At 42.7% G+C, this 21,889-nt stretch overlaps 1 protein-coding gene across 9 annotated transcripts in view; it reads left to right on the top strand.

Moving 5' to 3' along the window:
- ZNF644 (zinc finger protein 644) overlaps window positions 1–21,889 on the top strand; it is an 81,009-nt gene that overhangs the window by 11,449 nt on the left and 47,671 nt on the right. For 2 of the 9 annotated variants that reach the window (XR_005106772.1, XM_037404471.1), the window contains exon 1: window positions 17,213–17,355. The exons of 3 other annotated variants lie outside the window; for them this stretch is intronic. The gene's annotated coding sequence lies outside the window, so the exon portion shown is untranslated. Of the gene's footprint in view, window positions 1–17,211; window positions 17,356–17,522; window positions 17,660–17,986; window positions 18,043–21,889 lie in introns of those variants that run through there. 4 more of the 9 variants (XM_037404464.1, XM_037404472.1, XM_037404467.1 and 1 more) reach the window with 4 other exon arrangements.

Here is a 21,889-nt window from a genome sequence, read left to right as displayed (position 1 = left end):
TAAACAATTAGAGGAAATTTAGCAATAATATTGCCTGTGGAGACTAGGAAAGTAAGAATACATTCTACATCACCACTTCCCTTTGTGTTTTTTATCTTGTTTATCTTTGATCAGCTGCAGATGAAATAATCAGCTAGCTGATTTCCCATATAGGGCTGCCATTCATGCTGATGAAACTCTGCTGACATGGGAGTATGCTCTGTAGCAGTCTAGCAGTATCCTTTTCTTATTCCAATATGCTGACAGGTCACTCAGGGAGACTAAAAACTCTATTCTGAAGTGGAAAAGAAACTGCAATTTCAATTTTGTTTTGATTTAAAATTTTCCAGCTACCTATCAAGACCAAATCCATGAACTATTTACTTAGAGTAACTGAAATACCCCTATTTGAAACAGTGGATATGCAAGATTTAGCCATTAAAGAGTTGGGGTAAAATTAAAATCCCCTTCAATAATAACTAAAGTCTGAGAAAATCTTTCAAGAAAATTAAACACTTGATCAGAAAGAGAGAAGGGTAATTGTCGAGAGCATAAAGATTAAACAGGAGAGTTGTCTCAGAGAATAACCATCAATGATAAGTAGCAGGCAGTTAATAATATCCCCTCAGGGATCTTCTTTTACTCATGTAGGTTTTTGGACAAATACAATATTACATTTCTTATAGTTAAAGCATGAGAGAGCTTCATGCCATTCCAGAGTAGCAATAAAACTTTGGTTAAATAAGGACAGCTGGAGAGGTGGGGAAGGGGGTGACCCAGAAGCTGAAACAATGGGGAACCAGTGATGGTTCTCTCCAAATAACTCCTTTTTAACCCTCAGATTCTGAGACCTGTTCTTAGTCTCCCTGACGTGCCTCTTTTTTCATATCCATAGCACTGTATTAATTCTGAGATTTTGTATGGTATTGCCCCTCGTTATATAGCAGCTGAAAATGAATGAGAGACCACGTAGACTAAGGGTGTGATTCCATGTTGTAATTCAGAGCTGGTTTAAAGCTTGAACATAAAAATGGTTGAATTGGCAGAATTAAAGGGATGGTAATCTGCAGCCAGGGGAGGGTGCATAGGATGGAAAGGATGGGAGCAGGAGGGTCTGGGGAACCTCTCAAGCCAGCTCTGCAGCTGGAGAAACTGTAACATGAAACAGCTCACTTGATCTCTCATTTTTCTTCTCTTACTCTCTCCTTCTATGTAATTACAATAATAAATCTTTTTGTTCCTTAACCATCTTTTGGCCATTGGAAACATTTAAGAATTAATGCAGTTCTCACACATGATGCACATGTTCTGCATGCCCCCTTGTGTCCCTCCATTTATTCATTTATCATGTACACACAAAATTCCCATAAAATATTAATCTGAAATACAAATCTTTCTTTGCATCCTGGGAGCATTTGCATATAGTAATGTTAACGAGATTATTAGTTCTGCATGCACAGTCTGTGGACTGCATACAGGGCCAAATCTTTCTCAGCAACTACGCTGAAATCGGTGACAATTTCAGAAGCATTGTTTTCATATTAAAAATGCTGAGTGGAAAGTGACAGTTTCTAGAACTGAAGTATTGTCCTTAAAGAAGAGGAGTTGAAGCTTAGTCATCTTTTTTTTTCTTCTAAGAATTCCTCTGTAAAAGGAATTTTATACTGTTCTATATTTCTGCCCAGTGGTTCCTAGTAGATTATTACAGTCTGGAAACAAAGGGATTTAATTTTTATTTTAACAGTGCTGAAATCCATGGGGAATCTGAGCATTCTTTTCTCTTTCTTCCTTGTTGGGAACATCAGGAGTAGGTACCCATCTGCCAGTTGGGGCTAGGTTGTCGTGGAAGGGTCAGAATGTGCTGGTGTGGGTGGACCAAAAATAATTTAGTGAGGCTGGAGAAAGCATCATTTTCTCAGAGGTTACAGAGTGAAAACTGTCTGAGCAGGCACTCGGTGACATGGAATTCCCAGGAGGATTCTCCTGTGGTGGCAAAAATCTCTGCACCTCTCTCATGGGTAGGGCTGTCCTGCCTTCCACAGAGGCAAGCCCTAGGGCACCTTGGAGGCCTTTGGAAGCTGTCGGGGGTGGGAGGGCAGCCCTGGCAAAGGGACATGTCTCCTGGCCTAGGCTTTACTCTGGAGGGAGGCAGGGAGGGAGCCAGGGAAGGACAAAGGGGAACAATTTTGTCTGAGCCTGATGATACTGCACTGGCCTGCTTGGATCCTTCACCTTCCAAGGCAGACTTAAGACAAAAAGTAGTAACAACAATGAAAGATGTGTTCTTTGGACTGCACTTAAGTCCCACCAGACACAGAAAAATCAGGGCACATTACATGTACCCCCTTCCCCAGGTTCAGTTCACCCCCTAGCAAGTAATTTTGTTCTTGGTGGTAGATTGGTAAAAGGTTGTCTTTCCCTCGGTGAAAGCCACTTCATTGGAGATTTCCAAAAGAGTTTTACTGGGAAAGGCCCTGCAGCTGAAGTTGGAGTTTTCCTTCTGCCAGGACAGGGAGAGGTGAAGAGGTGGTTGCCAAAGCTGAGCAGGTCCCTCCTGCCAGGTGTCTCACCCCTCAGGGGAAGCTGGGGCTCTCAGCAGGGAGCATGTAATAGGTCCCTGGTTGCTTCTTCTGGGTCTCACAATGCTCTGTCTGTGCTGCAGTAAAATCAAAGCACTTCTTAGTGTTTCAGCAAACAATGTATTTTCAGTTTGACTTTATTTCTATTCATATTTAGATGTTTGTAGTTTGTAAAAACAGTCAGTGCTTTACTGTCTACAGGAACAATGCCATTGACCCCTCAACTCTGAACTGTAAAGCATTCATTTGGCTATACAGCTTTTAAAAATATTATAAACGAAGCATGTGAGACAGCCTCCACAGCTGGAGTTAAGCACTTCCACGTGCTTGCTGAATCAGGGACCAAGTTGTTAGAAAGATCTTCAGGACTGACTGGAGATCCATAAGAAATTGTCTTAACTTAACCAAGCCATCATATTTCTCTTAATCACTACTACTACATCATCTTTTTTCATTCACTCCTCCTTATTCATGCTTAAATGAGAAACATCTGTTTTCATTTTTCACATTGTTCTCACACATGTGAGTAACGGTATCAAACATTTTTTTTCCCCCGCACTGTGAAAGAATAAATTAGTGTTAAGTTTTGTGAAGTGCTTTAAAACACTAAAGCAAAACATCTGTTTCAGCTGCAGGTCATTAAGATGAAAAATCCTAGTGTGTGTGCAGTGCAAAACTGCCAAAAAATTTATCAGCCCAAGCACATTTCTTCACCTGTCTTTTACTATAACAACTGAAGATGGTGAAAGGACAGTAAATCTTGTCCTCAGGAACAGAGCAATTAAAAGTCCTCAGTGCTGTAATCCACAGAAGTACCTTGTAGTAATGAATCCTGGTCTGATTTGGAGATGTCTGGAGGTTGTTCCAGTGTCGTCGTGGTAGACTTCAAGCTGAGACTCTCCTTGACCTCCACATCTTCCAGCCAGGCACAGCATTGTGCAGGATTGCCTAATCCCCTGTAGAAGTTTGTGTTACTGAACTTCAGCTGAAACTCCCTCCCTGTGCCCCAGTCATTTAAGATTTGGAGATTGTTTCCAGAGCAAGTGGCCAGAGTAAAGCTCAACTGGCAAATCTACTTTACAGGTGAACTGAGATGCTCTTTACATGCCAAAGCCCAAATGTAGATGTCTGTGTTCCTTTGTTGATAATGATCTCCTTTGTAAAGCACTTTGAGGTCTAGAGATGAAAAGCCAATAACTACCTAAGAGCTTGGCTATTAATAAATAAAATAATATTAGCGAGTGCTTTCCCTGAGTTCTATAGGAAATGCCAGACCTTTTGGGCAGGTCCTGGCAGGCAGGTAATAGCTTACTCCTACAAGAGGCTGAGTCCACCCTTGTTCCCCTCTGTCTTTAATTAAAAGGTCCAGATCCTTCGTAAATGTAAAGGTGGTGTTCAGCATCTGGCAGGAATGGGCTCCACAACTGGATGGGGGTTTTCTAGCATCTTAAGAGGAAATAGTTGTTTGTTCTTCCAATCTGCTAAAGCAGCAGCCAGTGCAGTGTTGAGCAATTCTATTGCATTGTGCTCACACCCTCCCTGGAGCAAATGAGTGGGATAGTCTGGGGTCTCTGGCGGCCCTATACACTTTTTTAAAGAAGTATTGTGGCTCCCATTTCATTTAAACCCTGAGTTTTTGAGACAGGAGACGGTATACATGTTGCTGCACTGAATCTGTTCACCTGCAGCTCTCCCCACCCCCAGCTTATGAGCATGATTTCCTTTTATGCACTGCTCTGTCACAGCTTGGCAAGTTTCCCAAGACAATCCATACCAGAAAGGAGAATATGGCTGCTGAGCGACGTAGACAGGAAAAATGCCTTATGTAACAGATTAATTTAAATACTATGAAATGTTGAGACAGGCGAGACATAACTGAAAGCAAAATGCAGCCCTTAATCTTTAGCACCAGTTCTTTTGCTTGTCCTTACCATCATCGGCATCTAATAGTCACTGACTCTCTCCATTCACGTCTCCATCTTTTTCAAGAAACTGCCTGCGGCAGAATGTACGAACAGCTTGGCAAGCGGTTTTAGGGGCAGGGTTTTTATTTATTTATTTTCTACTAATTCCTCATGAGCATTCCCTACTAATATGCCCGTGGCATCATTAGGTGTTTAATGAGAGTGACATTGCCTGAATATTATTGTTTTTATAGCTCATTTTGTTTTGACAAGTCTTCAGTTTTGTGGCAGTTTATAGTGTGCAGGCTTCTCCTTCCTATATCTGACTTACAGGATTTGTAGAAATATTTATCACAGAGGTATTGTCATAAAACCTGAAATAATTAATTGTCAACATTCATTATGTACAAGTGCAATATATGTTCAACACCACAGTAGTTTAATGACATCAATTAATTATTTTAGTATATTTCTTTGGTATAACTGAAGCACCAGGAGTAGTCCAATAATGGCCATGTCTTGGATAGCAGTTCAGTGTAATTCTGCAGATAACAATCCTATTTGGCTTCTTTCAGCAGCTCCTCAAAAGATCAGCATGAACACCAGCAGGTCGTGGATCACAGTCCTGTTCCTCACATCCAGAATCTTGATCATTCTATGTTGTGCTTAGACAAAAAATGCCAGCATTGTACCTGCAGAAAACAAGACTGCTAAAATTATGTCTTAGATAGGTGCACATAATGTCGTTTTACCCCCTGCATTTTGTCTGCACGTTGGCTGTGCCGCATCCATTTCTTTACTGATTAAATTAAATGGATGCAGGTTTTGTGTACAGACAGGACCATAATTCTTACTTAGGAATATGCCATCTTAATTTACCATGTCGTATGGATGATCAATGCTGAGCAGTGCATTTATTCAACAGCTGTGTCTATGCAAGAAAAATGATATTTTTAACACACTGCCTAATGTCCATTAAGTTCTCACTTTTATATTATTTTCCAAGTGATTTTACCTGGTTTAGGATGCCAGTGCATGTTGTCTTACTGCCACAGCGGCAGAGCCTTTAAAACAACTAGCTGCTGTCATGAATTTAGCTTGCTTGCCTTTACTAAGATGAGGAGAGTTGTTGAGAAGAAGGACAGTGAAGGTATTCTTGCTGCTTCCTTGTGTAATGTGCGTCCTGCATGACATTAATGGGGAACAAGCTGCCAAGCTGCACCTCTCTGCAGTCCCTTTTCTCCTCCCTCCACACCACAGCATGACTGCACAACTGTTCTGCTTCTGGGTTTTCCCATTGCTGGTTAGATGCTATAGGCCACAGAGGTCTACGCCTCTGTTCCTAGCACAGCCACAACCAGTGGAGCTGCACAGCGCCAGGAGCAGACGATGTTAACAAAACTGTAATTGTATACATAGCTACTGTTTCAAATGTTCATATCCTGGCTTCCAACATCTCTATTTTTATGTCCTTGTTTATATTTGATAGCAGTTACAGTGGTTAACTGGCTTTATTTTGGAAACCTTGACATTTATTTTGCCAGTACTGAAGCTGTGAAGATCAGAAACAAAGATGTGCTTTTTTTACTCTGTTTCTTCTGATAGATTTTGTCATTTGGCAACCATTGTTCTATTACACTTTGCAGAATTTGGACAGGATTCTGATCTCCTGCAAAGTGACGCACACTTATTAGAATGCAGGAGCAGGTTTGGGGCCTTTTTTCTGATACATCATGCTGAGTGCCATGCAAGAGAAATTAGAGTCTGTCTCTTACTATGTGACCAAACAGCTGCAGGAACTTCTAGTGCGTGCTTTTAGATAGTAGTAAAATAAAAATCGAAATAATATTCCAATAAAGCAGAATGTAAAGCACAGGCTCTCCTGCAAGACTCCCAGGCTTTAGAAGAGAATGATCAAATCTAGACCAAGCTAGCCCTCTTACACTGGTAGTTTCATTGAAATAAAATAAAAAGGAGACATTTATGACTCTTCTACAAGCTCTTTCATGACAGTTTCTATTTCCATAGTCTCTTTTAAAATTCAGCCCAGTGTAAAAAAAAAAAATTGTAATTTCTAAATTAAATGAAACACAGGACTTAAGATTTTTTCACTCCCTGCCTCAAAGGCATATTTTTGAAAATCATATAACCTTTGGGAGAAAGGATCCCATAGTTAGGATGCATTGCAGTTGACATTGATACATACTACATTCTGTATTAGGTTATTTTTCCTTTTAGGTGCACAGGTAAGCACTCACATGGCATTTCTAAATAAGCACTGGGGAATTCCCCAAGCCATTTAATTTTCCTGCGCCTACTGGGAAACAGGATTTGTTCAGTCAGCCTCCCTGCAAGTAAAATATCCTCATCCCACTCAAAATAAAAGAACTGCCAAATGTAGGGAGGACAGCTAGCTTTGTTCTTCTGTCCAATAGAAGTGCTCCTGTGCTACTGTTAAGACTCTATTGCCTGAACATCGTGTATCCTCTGGGGCTCCCTGGGAGTGCTCCAGCTAGCGTGTTGTGGGGAAATCCCTCAGAAACCTTCTCTGTTTCCCCCCCACACACACATACAGTCTGGATCATCCCCACTCCTCAGTGCCTTTCCCTGAAGCACCCCTCCACCTGTCCAACAGAGCCATATGGCTTGGCCTTTACACTACAGCTCTGCACCTGTACGCATGCCATACCTGCCCAGACCTGTTCAGCACCATCTGGCTATGCGGCCCTCTGGTTTACAGTGCCCTGATTGCCTCACCAGCCCAGTCCTCTCCACCTGGCCCTGGGTTGCCATCTGCAAACACTTTGGCCTTCTCACAGTCTTCCTCCTTGGAAGGATCCTTGGGAGGCCACAGTTACAAGCCAAGCCTTTCTTGCTTCTGTTAACCCAGAGAAGGATCAGCCACCTTCCTTCCCAGAAGGAAGAGTGACCGGTTTCTCCATACTGTCTGTAAAGCCAAAGGAGAGCACTACAGAGTCTGTTTCTGAAGTGAAGGCCTCAGTGGACCATCTCAGAATGGACTGAGAGACCGCAGAGGTGCTAGCTGTCCCAGGAAAGGGATCAACAGGTTTGCTGCAGCAGCATCAGAAGGGTGGTGATCGGTGAGGCTTTTTATATAAAGGTAGGGGTGTGCAGGTTGCAGGTTGTATGTGGTATGAATGTCCTGATGTCACGTGAGTGCTAGAAAGGCCTCACATGGTATCCTGCTGATGTTGTGGGATAGATGTGCCTTGTTTGCTGTGCCATGCAGCATGTAGGGGCAGCCCCTGTGCAGCTATCTGGATTCCCAGCATCTCTGCATTCAAGGGCTCTTCCACTAGCTGTTCCCCCCCAAGCTGTACTTTACAGTGACCCTTTTCAGCAGGAGGAATGTTAAAGGGCCAAGGTTAACATATGCCTGGGGTTAGAAATGATGGCTTTGTGTCCTGAATGTTCACTATCATTTCCAGCCCTGCCTTCTTCCTAACACCAGGTATCAGCTCCCTGAACAACTATGAAGCACTGTGATCTCCTGTTGGTGGGTCCTGCACAGCAAAAGCAGTATGTCCTCTCAGATGGTCTTTTCAGCCTCTCTACTCTCAGTGTGCTGGAGAGCTGTTTGATCAACACAAGCTTTGACAGTCAGGCATCATTAATTTTCCACAGCCTACTACTTGAAACTCCTGAAAGGACGGGCTGTCACTGTTCCTCATAGCCCTTGCTGGCCTGAAATGCCTGCTGCCCTGTCCTGCTGCAGCACAGGCGTGCTGCATGCCTTGAGCTACTGCTGTCCTTCCTTGGCCTGGGATTTAAGTTCTGTCAGCTCTGTCAAGAAAAGAAAGTACTCAAAATATATAATAATCTTTTTTTAAAGGATGAGATAAACTATAATGCATCAATGATGGAAGTGATCATATACAATTCATGCTTAGTGAATACCCATTGTCTTAAATTAATCCTAATAAGCACTGGTTTCCCCAGCACGTGCCATTTTAACAGTCATTGTGAAAAGCTGTGCAATCACAAATGTGATGACATGCTCCTCTTTTTTTTTTTTGCCAAGAAAGCATAATTGATAAAATGTGACAAAAAAGTGGTTATTGCTTATTCATAAATGGGATACTTTAAAAAATACTCTCAGTCTTGCATAGATTGGGTTAAATGACTTGCTGATTAAGACATCTAAGTGAAATATTAAACCACCTTTATCTGGCTCCTGTTAAGATTCAAAATCAGGATTCTCTTACGCAGAGTGAGTAAAAACTGTTCAGCTGTTTTAAAGCAGAATATAAACATGGTAACTCAAAGCCAGAAGTATACTGGAATGACAATTTACACATAACTTCTTAAAAAAGAATTTTAATAAGCTCGGGATGGAATTAGAGAGACACATCTGATACACTAGTAGATAGATTTGAGTGCTTCCTGAGAGTGTTCAGACATAGCTTCTTTTGCTGAAATTCCCAAAGTGAAACTACTCTGCTGACTATTCCTGCTTTTACTGATACCTTATTTTTACTCTATGAATTATCTGCATGGCCTAACTAAAAATACACTTTCAAAGCCTTGCCTGAGTCCATTTCCACACAATGACCTATGAACACATTGTTGGAAACCAGAGCCAAGGGCTGTGAAACTGGGACAAATTTTAAAAGTGAACATGACTGTTCTAAGTTTCTTCATTCTTTCTTTTGTCTGAGAAACTTCTACCCAGCTTGCATTTCAGGATACTGAAAAAACTATTTTACAGTTATTTTAAATACTAGGAAAATTAGTGCTAGAATTTTTTGTCTTTGAGCCTGGCTGGCTGAAAGTTTTTGCTGCTATTTCACTCGGCTTACAATAAGACATTATATGTTCCTATGAGCTTCACACTAAAAACAGTAGTATTATAATACAAGATCTGCCTGCAGATCCCAAACCTAAGACACTATTTCCTGTATGGGATAATGGCAACGGAACTGCTGTTCAAAATAATTCATATGAGAGTTTAGGTGGGATGTGATCTGGAAATGCTGGCTGAACAAGAGAGAAGCAAAAATTTTAATACAGCTTTGATCATTGAACTGAAGATACTTTTTGGCAGATAGAGTGCTAATGGATGTGGCCAAGCTGAGGAGCTAGATGCTTCTCCCCTGTTGGCATAGACAGGGTCCGGCAGGGAGGTTGGAAAGAAGAAACTTACTGCGTAACAAAACTCGCATTGTAATGACCCTAGGTTGTAACTTGGTCTTTTCATTTTTGTCAGATTACCATGCCATATACTGACTCTGTGCAACCACAGGATCCGATAATTTTTCAAAATTGCATATTAACTCTAAGACTGTGTAAAACTGTCACAGTTTTATATGGTTGTGTGTGTGTCCCCCTTTCCAGGATTCAATTACAAAGATGTCAGTTTTCATGCCCTGAAGATATATACTTATCTATACAGTACAATATACTCTAAAAAAGCTTTTGTAGTTTTTTTAAGCTTTATCTCTGATGTTGGAAAACTGAGCCATATTCATAATTAATTGTCTTGATCAAAACCAAACTCCTTACAATTAAGAAACAAACAGAAGGTATGGCATATCAGACTTTCTGCTGCTGTGATCTTAATTAAACACAAAATAAGCTCCTCAGTACTTCTACATTAATAGTAATAAAGTGGTTTTTAGCTTTCTTTACTTCTCCCTTAAATATGATTATTATGTCTTCCCATACACAAACCTCTGGTGCTTTACAAACAAACAATAATAAAGATTTACTTAATTGTTTCTTTCATGCATAAGGACAAGAGGGTGTATGTCCATCCAACTTAATGAAAGAAATCTGACGTAGCAATTGCCGACCAGGCAGAACAGTAGGAAGTTGTGGGGAAAAGAAGGTGGTTTGAAATCCTGCCTGGTATGTATTTACACTAATACACTGGCAACGATGTTGACAACTGAAGAGATGCTGTTCATTTTTCAAGTGCTGTTAAAAATGGCACCTGCTTCTAAAGGCAAAGGTTTTTGTGGAAGATGTCTTCACTTGGACCCTTGTCCTGACTTCCATCTAGCCAGATGGCTCTGAAGTACAGAAATGGTGGGCGTTGGCTGGCAAAACCTTTTCCTTTCTTTTCTGTGAGGGTGCTGAAATGGTGTTCAGTTGAGGGAGGTGACTTTCCTTATGTTGTGCTACCTGTGTCCCTCACTGTGACATGTAGAAGTCACAGATTTGGAGATGGAGTGTGCCTGAAAGAATTACTGTTACTAATTCCCCACATTAACATTCCTCAGGTCTAATACATGCTGTAGACATGGGTGTGACCCTAACACTAGTGGGTGTAGGGAGAAGTGGGGTGTGACACGACTGGGAGACCTGAACATGGCACTCAGCAGGGTCTAGTGCAATTTCGTTCTCCTTAGTAACTTTGCCGGTGTAGGACAGTCATGGCGAAGGTCAGGCATGTGGTCAGTAGAGGTAGCAGCTGGACCCTTTTTATGCCCTGTGCTCTACAGGGATACATTAAGCTTGCAAGTGTGACACCTGAAACAGAGAAGTTGAAATTACTGTCTCTGTCTTCTCTCTGTGTGTCATTTTGGCACTGTAATGTGAACCAAATCATTGGACTGCAGTTAAGCAGAGCTATGAAAATTTATACCTATTATAGCTAGGTCCTTTCTATCATCTGCTGAAGGCCAGTTTATTGCCACAGCTTTCTTCCTCTCCCACTGAATTATAATTCATCAACAGACTCAGGAAGAAATCTGTTATGGTTTTGTTGCTGATAGCATATTTTCATATATTAATACTTCCTGTGCGTGATGCAAATGGCAACCCTCCAAGGCAGTACATTGTTTTTAAGAGGGTCAGTGCTATAATATATGGTGGTATTTTCCTGCACTAATCTGCTTTCTTGTGATCTTCGAATTCTGCAAGACTTGAGCTCAGTAACTCGGGCATGAGAAGACAGATGTCAGAGCCTTCTGAAGGGGACAAAGATGTAGGCTTAACTACCATTTTTTAATGTGGGATGAATTAGAATAACAAGAAAAAGAAAATAAGCATCAAGACCAAGGTTAATTAATTTCTACTGATAATAAATCAAGGATTTGTTGATTGATAATGCTTATTATGGTGGTACCTGAGGAGCAGAAGACAGTGCTGCCCCAGCACCTGCTCCTCTGATCAATGGCAGATGACAATAACACTCCTTAGTGGTGAGACTGAAAACAGGAGACAACTGTGGGAGGCTGGGTATGGAGCTGCTCTCCTGACAAAAGCTGTTTTGTAATTGCTAGCACAGGCCTAGCCAAGGGGGCAGGTCGACGCAACAGACCCAGTATTTCGTACTGGTGCCTATGGACAGAAGCCTAGCAATGGGAAACAGCGTGCCAGTTGTCTTTATTATGTAATGTGAGAAATCTTTTCCTAGCTGGGAGATTTAAAACTCTTGTAACAGTACAACGGTTCTAAAGTCATTTCACAGTGGCAGGCAGTACTGTTCCCCTAGGTAGAGTTTCTAAATGTCCTTCCATTGCAAAATATTTTATTTCACTGTTAAGAGAGCCATAGGTTTTAATGGCTACTGGCTTTAATTTTAGCTATACATTCTTACTGCCTTTTTCTTGTTTTACTGGCAATTCTAAAAGTTTAATGGATAATGACAAATATGGCTAGAATATCTTGATTTATAGCAGAGACTAAATTTATATTAATTTTTTTTTTCTGTCTGAAAAATAGATGAGACCAGACAATCCTCTTTAATTAACGTTGACAACTGTATTTCAAAAGAGCCTGTGAAACAAGCAAGCCAACAAAACATGAATCAACAGCTCAAACAACAAAAAGTTAAGAAGTCATTTTTCCTCTTTCAATTTTTACAATGCTGAAATAAATCAAATTGCTCCAATTCATTTTTATTAGTTCTTCTAAAACTCCAATGGAAATCATGTTAATTACTGTTTGTTGAAACAATCAGTACATTGAGTTCCTAAATTTGTTGATATTGGTGAAATGAGTACTGTATCTTTGTAAGGAAGGCCAAGAAACCAGAAACTTCTCCGTAGGATGAAAAGCAAAACTCTGTGGCAAATTGAGCAATAACACACAAATATCTTTCACATCATGTTTCTGGGGCCTTGTTTTTGTAGTTATAAGGGCCTGAGGTCAAAGACAAGACAAACTTTATAGGTAAAGGTAGGATATTTTATTAAAACGACCATCTTTGCTGGAAAAAAAGCATTATGTCTTGGGTACTCAAAAACTTCTCTACTTTTTCAGTTTATAGTAGTGGATTTAATGAAAGATGCTACTTTTTCCTATAAACCCCACTTTTGTCTGTAATTCAGACATCAAGGATCATTTCAATTTTGAAAATGTTATGAAAGACAAAATTTTCTACCAAAGGCTACAGTATAAAGATGAGATCAAAGTAGTAAATGGAGAGGGGAAATGGATGGGATGAATGCAATGTATCTATTACATGAGTGCATTACTATTTTGAAAATCATACAGGCTTAAATTGTTCTACAACTCAAAACTATATAATTTAATCTTTTATCTGTTGTTGTTTTGGTGGCTATATACAGGATAAGCAGAATATTTTGTTATTGAAAGAAATGTGTCAACTGAAAATGAAATTTTCAAAGAATGATGCATATAGTGGCTATATTTCCATGGTGAAGCTTTTTGCATAGAGTTAATGAAGTGCTTGGGGTCCTAGGGAATAAAAGGTGCTATATAAATGTAAGAAATTATCATTAAAAAGTTTTTCCCTCCAGGCATTTGGGATTTTGCTGTGTGTGTTACAAGGAGGCATTTGCAGTCTTCTTTCATTCAAAATGCTTCAGCTTAGACCTGCTCCAACTCTCCCTCTGCAGCTTCAGCTACTAAAATGTTTATACGAAGAAACAGTTTCTAAATTGGTTTCAGTTAATCATACTTTGCTGGTAACATGAAAGAGCCTGTCTTGGTTTAAGCTTTCTATAACCATGTTGAAGACCAGGAGGAATTAGGTAGTAACCTGCTCTCAAGAGTTTTTTCAAATGCTCTTTTAACCATTTTTAGGCCTTGTCTGCATTGGTGGAGAAATAATACAGGACACAGCCAGAATTCCTGGAAACAAAAAGCCAGCTGTGCAGTATCTGGCTTAATTTTCAAGAATTGTATTGTATAGTCCTTTACTGTCTGCACACGTTCTTTCACTGACCTTGGAGTGCCTCATTTGGGGGCTGGTCCTAAAATTTCTATTTTGTGCACACACGCAATCCCAATTTTGCATCATTTTGTGTATATTTCTCAAGTCTTCTTAATCCAACGTCCAACCTTTAAGATCATACTACTTTTCACATATTATAACTGCAAAGCTAGTAGAATTATAAATCAAAACGAGTTCTGACACTACTGGACATAATCTTTTCCCACATTGCCATTTTGATGAAATGTTGCAGTTATGTGCTCCATGAATTCACGCCAAATGTCAATTTTTCTTTGGATCCACAGATTGTGTGAATCATAAGCATTTTTTAGAGTCTACTCCTGCCCATGAAATTGGGCCTTTTAGCCCAAGTAGTAAGTCAAGGGATTAAACAAAGTGCTAGATACCTTTATACCATAGTGCTAGATACCATAATAAAATTGTGAGATGTGGCAGCATTAGAACTAAAGTTGAGATTTCCTTATGCTAACCATTTTATTTTTTCACAAATAGATGTGAAATATAATAAAACACTGCATCTTCTTCTATAAGTTAATGCTTGTATAAAATTTGGTGTTTTCCTTAAACTATGAATTGAAGGAGGAATTGCGGTTACTTAAAAGTGATGTGCTAGGGGACAAAATATGTGTAAGTAGGTGTGATGACCTTAAAATTATTTGGTACTATAAAAATATATGATAGCATATGAAGCATAGGGATAGTACTAATATTTGCTTTTTTGTGTTTTTATTGTTTGTATTTTGGTTAGTATAGAGCACATATGAGCAAAAATCTTGGAAGAAATCTGTGGATTATTTTTTTCTTGTGTTTCAGAGCAGTGGAAAACTGTCCATACATGCTCCAGAATGTCAGAACTTGATTTTATAAATGTGTCTTTTCAGAAAACAAGCTTAATTCTCAGAAGAATAACATTATCACTCATTAGGGGACTGAGTGCTTTAGGGTACTATTAATGAAATTCATAGCCTTTTGCCTGTGGGCTATCAGTTTGAATTCAGTCTAACTGAGTGGAGATTAAAAATTGGCCTATTTAATGGCCTTTTAGTCATCTCTAATGAGATGAGTTTGGTGGGTCTAAGTCCCATAACATAAACCATTCACACTGCCTTCTGCTAACCAGCAAGCTCCAGAGAAACCCCAAAATTTAATGTATTCTGTGAAAAATTAATGTCTGGTACCATGAAAAAAAACAAGTAAAAGCAAAAACCTTGATTTACACTAGTTGCATGAGCACTAACAAACATATTATGTTTAAATATAGAATGTATAGTGATTATAATATAAAGTTTATAAATCAGCACATTAGCTGAGCATGTGACATATGTTGCTGCACAGCTCTACAGAATGTAACCTGACAAAGACTCCCAAAGGGGATATCTACACCTGTGCATAAGATCACACCAACACATTAAATGTTTAAATGTCTCAGGGATTCATTTCTATCAGAAAATACAGGTTCAGAACAGAAACCTGGATAGTAACTGAAGTTATAGAAAATTATGCTGAAAACAATGACTGCTCCATTACTTCACAGCAGAGTCAAATGCTTCTAATCTTTTCTTATGGATATTTAACTTAGTCTTAAGAAAATATTAATGATGTTTCCAGAATCCTCTAGAGAATAGATGCCAGGTTTTTTCACCCATACCATAGTAAAATGTTTACTGATGTCCAACCTAAAATTCTTTCAGTGCAGTTTGAAATTGTTAAATTTTGCCCTGTCTGCAATGGATTTTGTGAAAAATGTATTTTTGTCCCCATGGTCTTTTCTTCTCTAGACTAAAAAATCTCGAGCATTCCTATTTTCAGTTAGGGTCATGTCTATTAAAAATGTTGCTCCCCCCCCCCCCCCCCCCCCCTCCTTGTACTCTCTCCTATTGGACTTTTTTGAAATATTTTTTTTTTAAATTCAGAGCCCAAATCTGAACAGTACTACAGATAAAGCTTTACCGGTATTAAATATGATAATTTCTTTGTATGTCTTAGGTATGATGGTTCTGTCTACACGTTTCTCTGTACTTTTTTCACAATGGTGTGAAATTGTCAGTGCATTGTCTGAAATTGTCTGTGATCTGCTCTGATCCCCAACCCCTTTTCTGAAGACCCAATGTTTATTTGTCTGTTTCCAGTCCTGAAATTGTGCAATTGTTATTTTCCTGTTTAAATGCTGAAGTTAGCACTTGTATTTATTCCATTGCATCCTATTTCTCCAACCAATTTGTCAAGAACGTTTTTAATTATTTTCTTGTCCTGCCACATGCTTCCAGCTCTGCCAGTTTGGGATTGTTGGCAAATCCAACCAACATACACTGTACTTGTCGTTCACATAATTAGACTTTTTACCAAACTCAGGACATACCCCCTCCAAGGAAGCGTATTTGCTATATCGTGCTGTTTGTCACAGGTGGAGCATTGCTGATGTAGTTTTGCACCACTGCAGAGTCATTTCATTACGGTGAGTATTTTGCTTGCACAATTGTAGAGTTCTCTGAGATGGCATCAAGAGCCTTACTTAAGTCGAGCTGTAACAGATCTACTGCTACTCCCATCCAAGGCCTGTTACAGTCACAGCATGGGATGGGTTTGGCTTGATATGATTTTCTTGACACATCCGTGTTGGCTCTAACTTATCACTTCATTAACTACCATGTACTTAAAAGACGTGCGATTATTTGCTTCAATACATTTCTGGGAATAGAGGCTGGAATGATTGACAGTTCTTGGCTCTACCTATTCCCCCCCTTTTGAATTGTATGTGCTGTGTTTTTCCTTTTCCTCTCTCCAGAAATCTCAGTTGTCTTCCTGAGCTCTCAGTGACGACTGCTCACACCTCTAAGGCTGCCTTAATCAACTTCTCACTCTAGTGTGAAATCCTCCGGGCCCAGCAAATCTGAGGGAAAAAAATCTAATTTATCAGAGCAGTCTCTACTTTACGCATTTACTATTCTCCCCGGAATCCCTGCCCTTCTGAATCAGGGTTTGCCATCAGCAGCATTAATCTGAACAAAAAATGGCACCGGCCGCTTTCTCGGCGTCGCCTGGCAGCCCCCGGCCCCCCGAGCAGACCGGCAGCCCCGGGCAGCCCCGGGCCGCCCCCCGCTCAGGTTTCCGGTACCCTCACGCCGTTCGCCTGCCGCGGCTGGTCGCGGAGGCCGGCTTTGCCCGCTGGCACGGCGCCTCGGTACGGCTCCGCAGCACTTGACCTACTTTTCCACTTTCTGTGGGAAAGGCGCCGCCGGGCAGCTGGCGCGGTGCGACCTCCCGCGCCCAGCGCGCTGCGCGCCTCGGCGCAGGTGAGGGGAGAGGAGAGGAGAGGAGTCCGCGCCGGGCGGGCACCCGCTGCGCGGGCGGCCCACGGTCTGGGCAGGTCTGTCAGGCAGCGGCCCGTCCACCCGTCCGCCGGCGGGGCATCGCCTTCCCACCCGCAGCGCGCTACCGGCAGCGGGCCGCGGCGCCCGGTGGCTGCCGCGCGCGGCCGTGACTGTCACACACCTGCCCCCGGCCGAACGGGCGCCGCGGGAGGGGGTGGGGAGCTGCGGCGCGGGAAGGCCGCGCGCATGCGCGTTCCGCCCCCGGGACGCGTGTGCGCCGGGGGCTGTGTGCGTGCGTGTGTGTGCGCGCGTGTAGCCGCGCGCGGAGTGGCCGGGGGGTCGGGAAGCTTGCGCGATGACGTCACGACGCCGCGCGCAGGACGTAACCCCGGCGTGACGCACACCCCGGCGAGCCCGTGAGTTTCCCGTTATGCCTTTTTTTCCGCCCCCCCCCCCCCCCCCCCCCCCCCCCCCCGCGCGCTCTCCCCCGCCTCCCCGCCGGCAGCCGGGAGGGGAGGGGAGGGGGCGCGCGCGCGCCGCTCCGCGCGGCGCCGCGTGGGGTGGGGGCGGCGCGGGCTGAGGCGGGCGCGGCGAGCCGGCCGCCCTAGCGGCGGTTGGCGGGGAGGGCGGCTCTGCCTCCATCCTGCCGCATCGGGGAACATGGCGGCCGCCTCCGACCTGGTGCGGCACCGCGACTCGGCCGCAGCCGCCCGCGCTGCGGTAAGTGGCCGGGCCGAGGCGGCGGCGGCGCGGCGGAGAGAGAGAGGGCGGGCGGGCGAGGCGCTCCCCTCCCCGGCCCTCCCCTCCCCGGCCCTCCTTGTCGCCTCCATGCGTCCCCGCCGTCGCCCCTCACCCCTTCCCCGAGCCGGCGAGCGGCCTCCTCGGTGCCCCGGCCGGGCAGGACACAAAGGGCTGTGCCGAGGAGGGTTTTGTTCGGTCACATGAAGAGGCGCAGCCAGTGAGCGCGGAGCTGGGAGGGGGGAGCGGGGCCGCCGCCATTGCCAGGCGCGGAGGAGCTGGGCAGCCCGGTGCCGCCGCGGCGGGGCCTAGGGCGCGGGGAGAGCCGCCCAGGGCCGGGCCGGCGCGGGGCCGCGGGGAGCCAGGTAATGCCCCGCGCGGCGCCGCCGCGGCCGGCTGGGGCCGGGACAGAAGGATGCCGTCGCTCGGGGGTGGCCGGGGTCACCCTGGGGGGCTCCGGCAGGCGTCGGTCCCCTCCCGCCGCCTGCCCCGGCGTGTCAGGGCGGCGCGGCGGGCCCTTCTGGGCGGACCTGCGCGCTGCTTCTCGCCGCTTCGCTGCCGCTTGCCTCCCGAGCGCGGTCGCCACGCATGCTGCCCACCCCAGCTGGCGGTCGGCCCGGGGAAGGCTGCCTGCCGCTGTCCTGGGGCAGGGGGCACCGTGCGGTCCCCGCCCTCCCCTGCCTTCCCTTCCTGCTCGGCGTGAAGCGGGGCGGTTCTGAAACGCACGGTGTAAGCCAGGCCCGCTGCGGGGCTGGCCAGTGTGCCCTGTAACGGGGCCGTGCCGCTGCAGCCGGGTTCTCGGGGCCGGCGGAAAAGTTAGCAGTTAGGGTATGGGAGTGTCGGGGCTCCCAGCTGCTCCGGGGTGTAGCTGTTTCTCTGGCAAAGTTTGTGTTCCGTCAGGTTGCAGAGGTGAGCATCATCTCGAGCCATGTAATTTACCTGAAATCTAGAAAAATTTCTTACGGCTTATACGTAACCTTTAGTCTGTCGGAAGTACTTCGGTTGGGATCGTGTGGGCTATAAACTGACAAGTCACAGTGGTAATGAGAAACAAGCATGGTATATCAAAGTAGGTTTCCTTCCAGCAGTGTTGTACAACTCTGGCCCTTTAAGCAAAATCTCAATCGCAGTGATACCCTGATTCCTGCCCCCTCCCGCCGCCCCCGCCCCCGCCCCCCCCCCCCCCCCGCACATAATTTAATTATGAAGATTGTGTCATGGAACTTAGCTTTCAGACGCATATGGGGAATGAATGTGCACCAGATTTTAGAGTAAGAAGCCATTTCATGTTGTATAGATCAATGAATTAACACATGGGACGAACACTCTTTAAGAGGATGATAAGCATCTCTGGAATTCCACCATAGCATTCTGCCTTTTACTGAGAAGTTTGTGCAATATGTTATTTTTTTTATAAAAGTTGCAAAATAATTTTTCATTCAAATTACTAAACAAATAGCTCAAGAGAAGATTCTTCATAGCTAAGAGTGAAGTGCTTCAGAGTTTTTGTAACTTAATGTGATTCTTCTGCATAGAATTCTTTGCTGCCTGTCTTGTGAAGGGCAGGTGATTTGAGGGCAGAATAAATGGGCTGATTAGACAATGCAAAATAGATCTGGAGAAGCTTTTACTGGGTCACTTAGATGCAGAGAAAATGCAGCAGTTCTCTTATTGGAGAGGAGTTCAAGCAGAGTGTGTGGAGGAGCAGTGCAGTGTGACAATCCTATTACACTGACTTATATTCAAAGCTGATGGTGCAGACCTGTCTAATGTAACTGCAGGGGAATGTGGTGCAGTTATACAAGAATTACAGCGAGAATTGAAATTACTCTTCAAAATAGTGTCTTAGAATTGTTTCTTCTGACATCTAGCATTCATTCAAATTAGATTTTTTTTTTTTTTCATAAGAAATCTACCCAAGAAACTGGAGTCTTTCAGAGGAAAAAAAAGTTCTTGTTAATGTCAACCAAGAAACTTTGTTTTTATAGATACATTTTATTCTTTTGTTTTCTCTAACCTGTATGGTATTTTTTTATATTAAAAAAAATTAATCCTTGACAAGTATCATTGTAACAAAATCAGAGTAAAGCTGTACCACTTTGACCTTTTTCTTTTTTTTAGTTTCATAAAGTCCAGCATCAAGTTTATACCAAGTAGCACTAGAAGGAATATGCCTAGGAAAATGTGTATGAAAGTTATTGAGTGAACGTTAAAAGATAATACTACTGTCTTGAAATCTGTACAGGTGACCTGGCCAGTAGGAGGAAAAGGTACTGATCACTTAGAGCATCCTTGTGTGGGTTCTTTAGTACAGCAACAATTGATTGAAATAGGACCATCAGCAACTGAATAAACAGGACGTTAAACAATAGTGGCAATGCCTTCCACTTTAAAATAATAGTGTAGGCTGAATTTCAACATGGGCACTGAATTCAGGGGTTGTCAGTGGAATTTCTTGTGGAATAGTTTGTGCTTACACTTGCAGATATTAGCAGAACTTACTAGCATGTATAGGGGTTTTTTTTGATTCAAACCTTTTGAAGTCACTTCTGGAGAAAACAGAACTGAAAAGGGAATAAAGTTCTCTGTAATAATAAAACACACGGGTACGAGTACACAGTTATTAATTTCAAACACTTTGAGACTTCTTACCAGCTTGCAAAAGATCTGAGAACTTCAAACTGGAAGAAACATGGAAACTTGCAGTGCAGTTTCACCTGAAGTTGGTTTGAATTAAAGGTCTTTGAGCACTTGCTGATTGGCTGTGTTTGTTTGGCTAGTTGGTAACTCACTTTCAGATGTTTTTACATTTTCAAGCAACTTTTTGTCAATGAAGTTCAAGTCATGTAGCTATCAGAGGACTGCCTTAAGATACTTGTTTTATTATTTTAATACCAAATGCACTATAATGATGCAGTTGTTTTAAGCCAAATTGAATTATTTTCCTCTGCCCTGGATTGTGACTATACTGTATTATGTATTCAGAGTTTGGGAGGAAAATTGTCTAATAAAATTAGGTTATATCAGAACAATGTTGCACTCACTTTAAGTTGGCATAGCCTCTGAAGCCCAATTCCTTGAGATGAAAAGTGTCCACTCTACTTCAGAATGTAAAGAAATCCCTGATGAAATAAACCAAAACAAGTTTGTCTTTTCTAAAAATGTGTTCATTTATCTTCTTGAGCACTCTAAGCTGATTTTTGATAATTAACATTTTTCCTTGCCACTCTTTTTTTTTTTAATGTAAGTGCAGACTTCATATAGCTATTGGGAAAAGGGCTTAAGTTACCCAAGGGAAATGTTAACGGTCATTCTGGCTTGTATACATAAAGATACTACTGGGCTGTCTGTCTGGGTTAAAGGATTACATGTAGTTCATAGCATCGTGAAAAGATTCCCTTTTTGTGCTTAATTAAAAAAAAAAAAAAGGCACATACACTTCCATGCCTGTATACATTGTGCCCCTTAAATCAAAACTTGTGTCGGTTAATAGGAACCATTCACACAAGCGGTGATGGTAGAAAGATCATGCCCACGTTGGGTAGGTGAGGGTGTGAAATGGTCACTCCATCTTCCCCAGCTACGTGAAAATGGACATAAATACAATGCATCTCTGCAGTTACAGTAATACTGTGAGATGTAATTTGATGCTCAAATCACAGCTGTCTGTCAAGAAAGACCATGTAATGAGTTTGCATAAACTTCTAATGTGTGTTTTTTCAAAAAAACAAGCATGATAGTCATGGTATCAGTCATGTTACCTAGTATGCGGTGCAGTGGCATGTAATGAGTATTTCGTCTTGGTACAAAGTCTACCCAAAATTCTATGGTATTTACTCATAAGGGGTGTTGCTTCGCTAAAGGAGAGCAAGATTTTTTAAATTGAAAAGTAAGGAAATAATTTTTTAAAAAATAACAAGTTGTGCTGCATTTCTGTCACTGGTCAGCTGTACACAGCAGCTGTTATGTTGATAAAATGTTGCAGCAATGCCCTTATATTGCCAATGAGGTTGAAGGGGGGGAAGACAGTGGCTTAACAGTGAGTGTGCATTTTTTTGGTTTTGGTTACACCAAGTATTAACTGATGTAATATTTCTGAGCAAACTTGGTGATACAGAGAACTCTCGCTCCAGTAGATGTAATTGTGATACTTTTGGTTTGGGAACTGCTCGTTTCAAATGTGACTAAATCCAGCTATTAGAAGTGGTAAAT

This window comes from Falco rusticolus, chromosome 11 (assembly GCF_015220075.1).
Source record: "Falco rusticolus isolate bFalRus1 chromosome 11, bFalRus1.pri, whole genome shotgun sequence".
NCBI lineage: Eukaryota > Metazoa > Chordata > Aves > Falconiformes > Falconidae > Falco > Falco rusticolus.
Note: the sequence above shows the minus strand (reverse complement) of the source record. Positions and strands in the feature narration are given on the sequence as shown.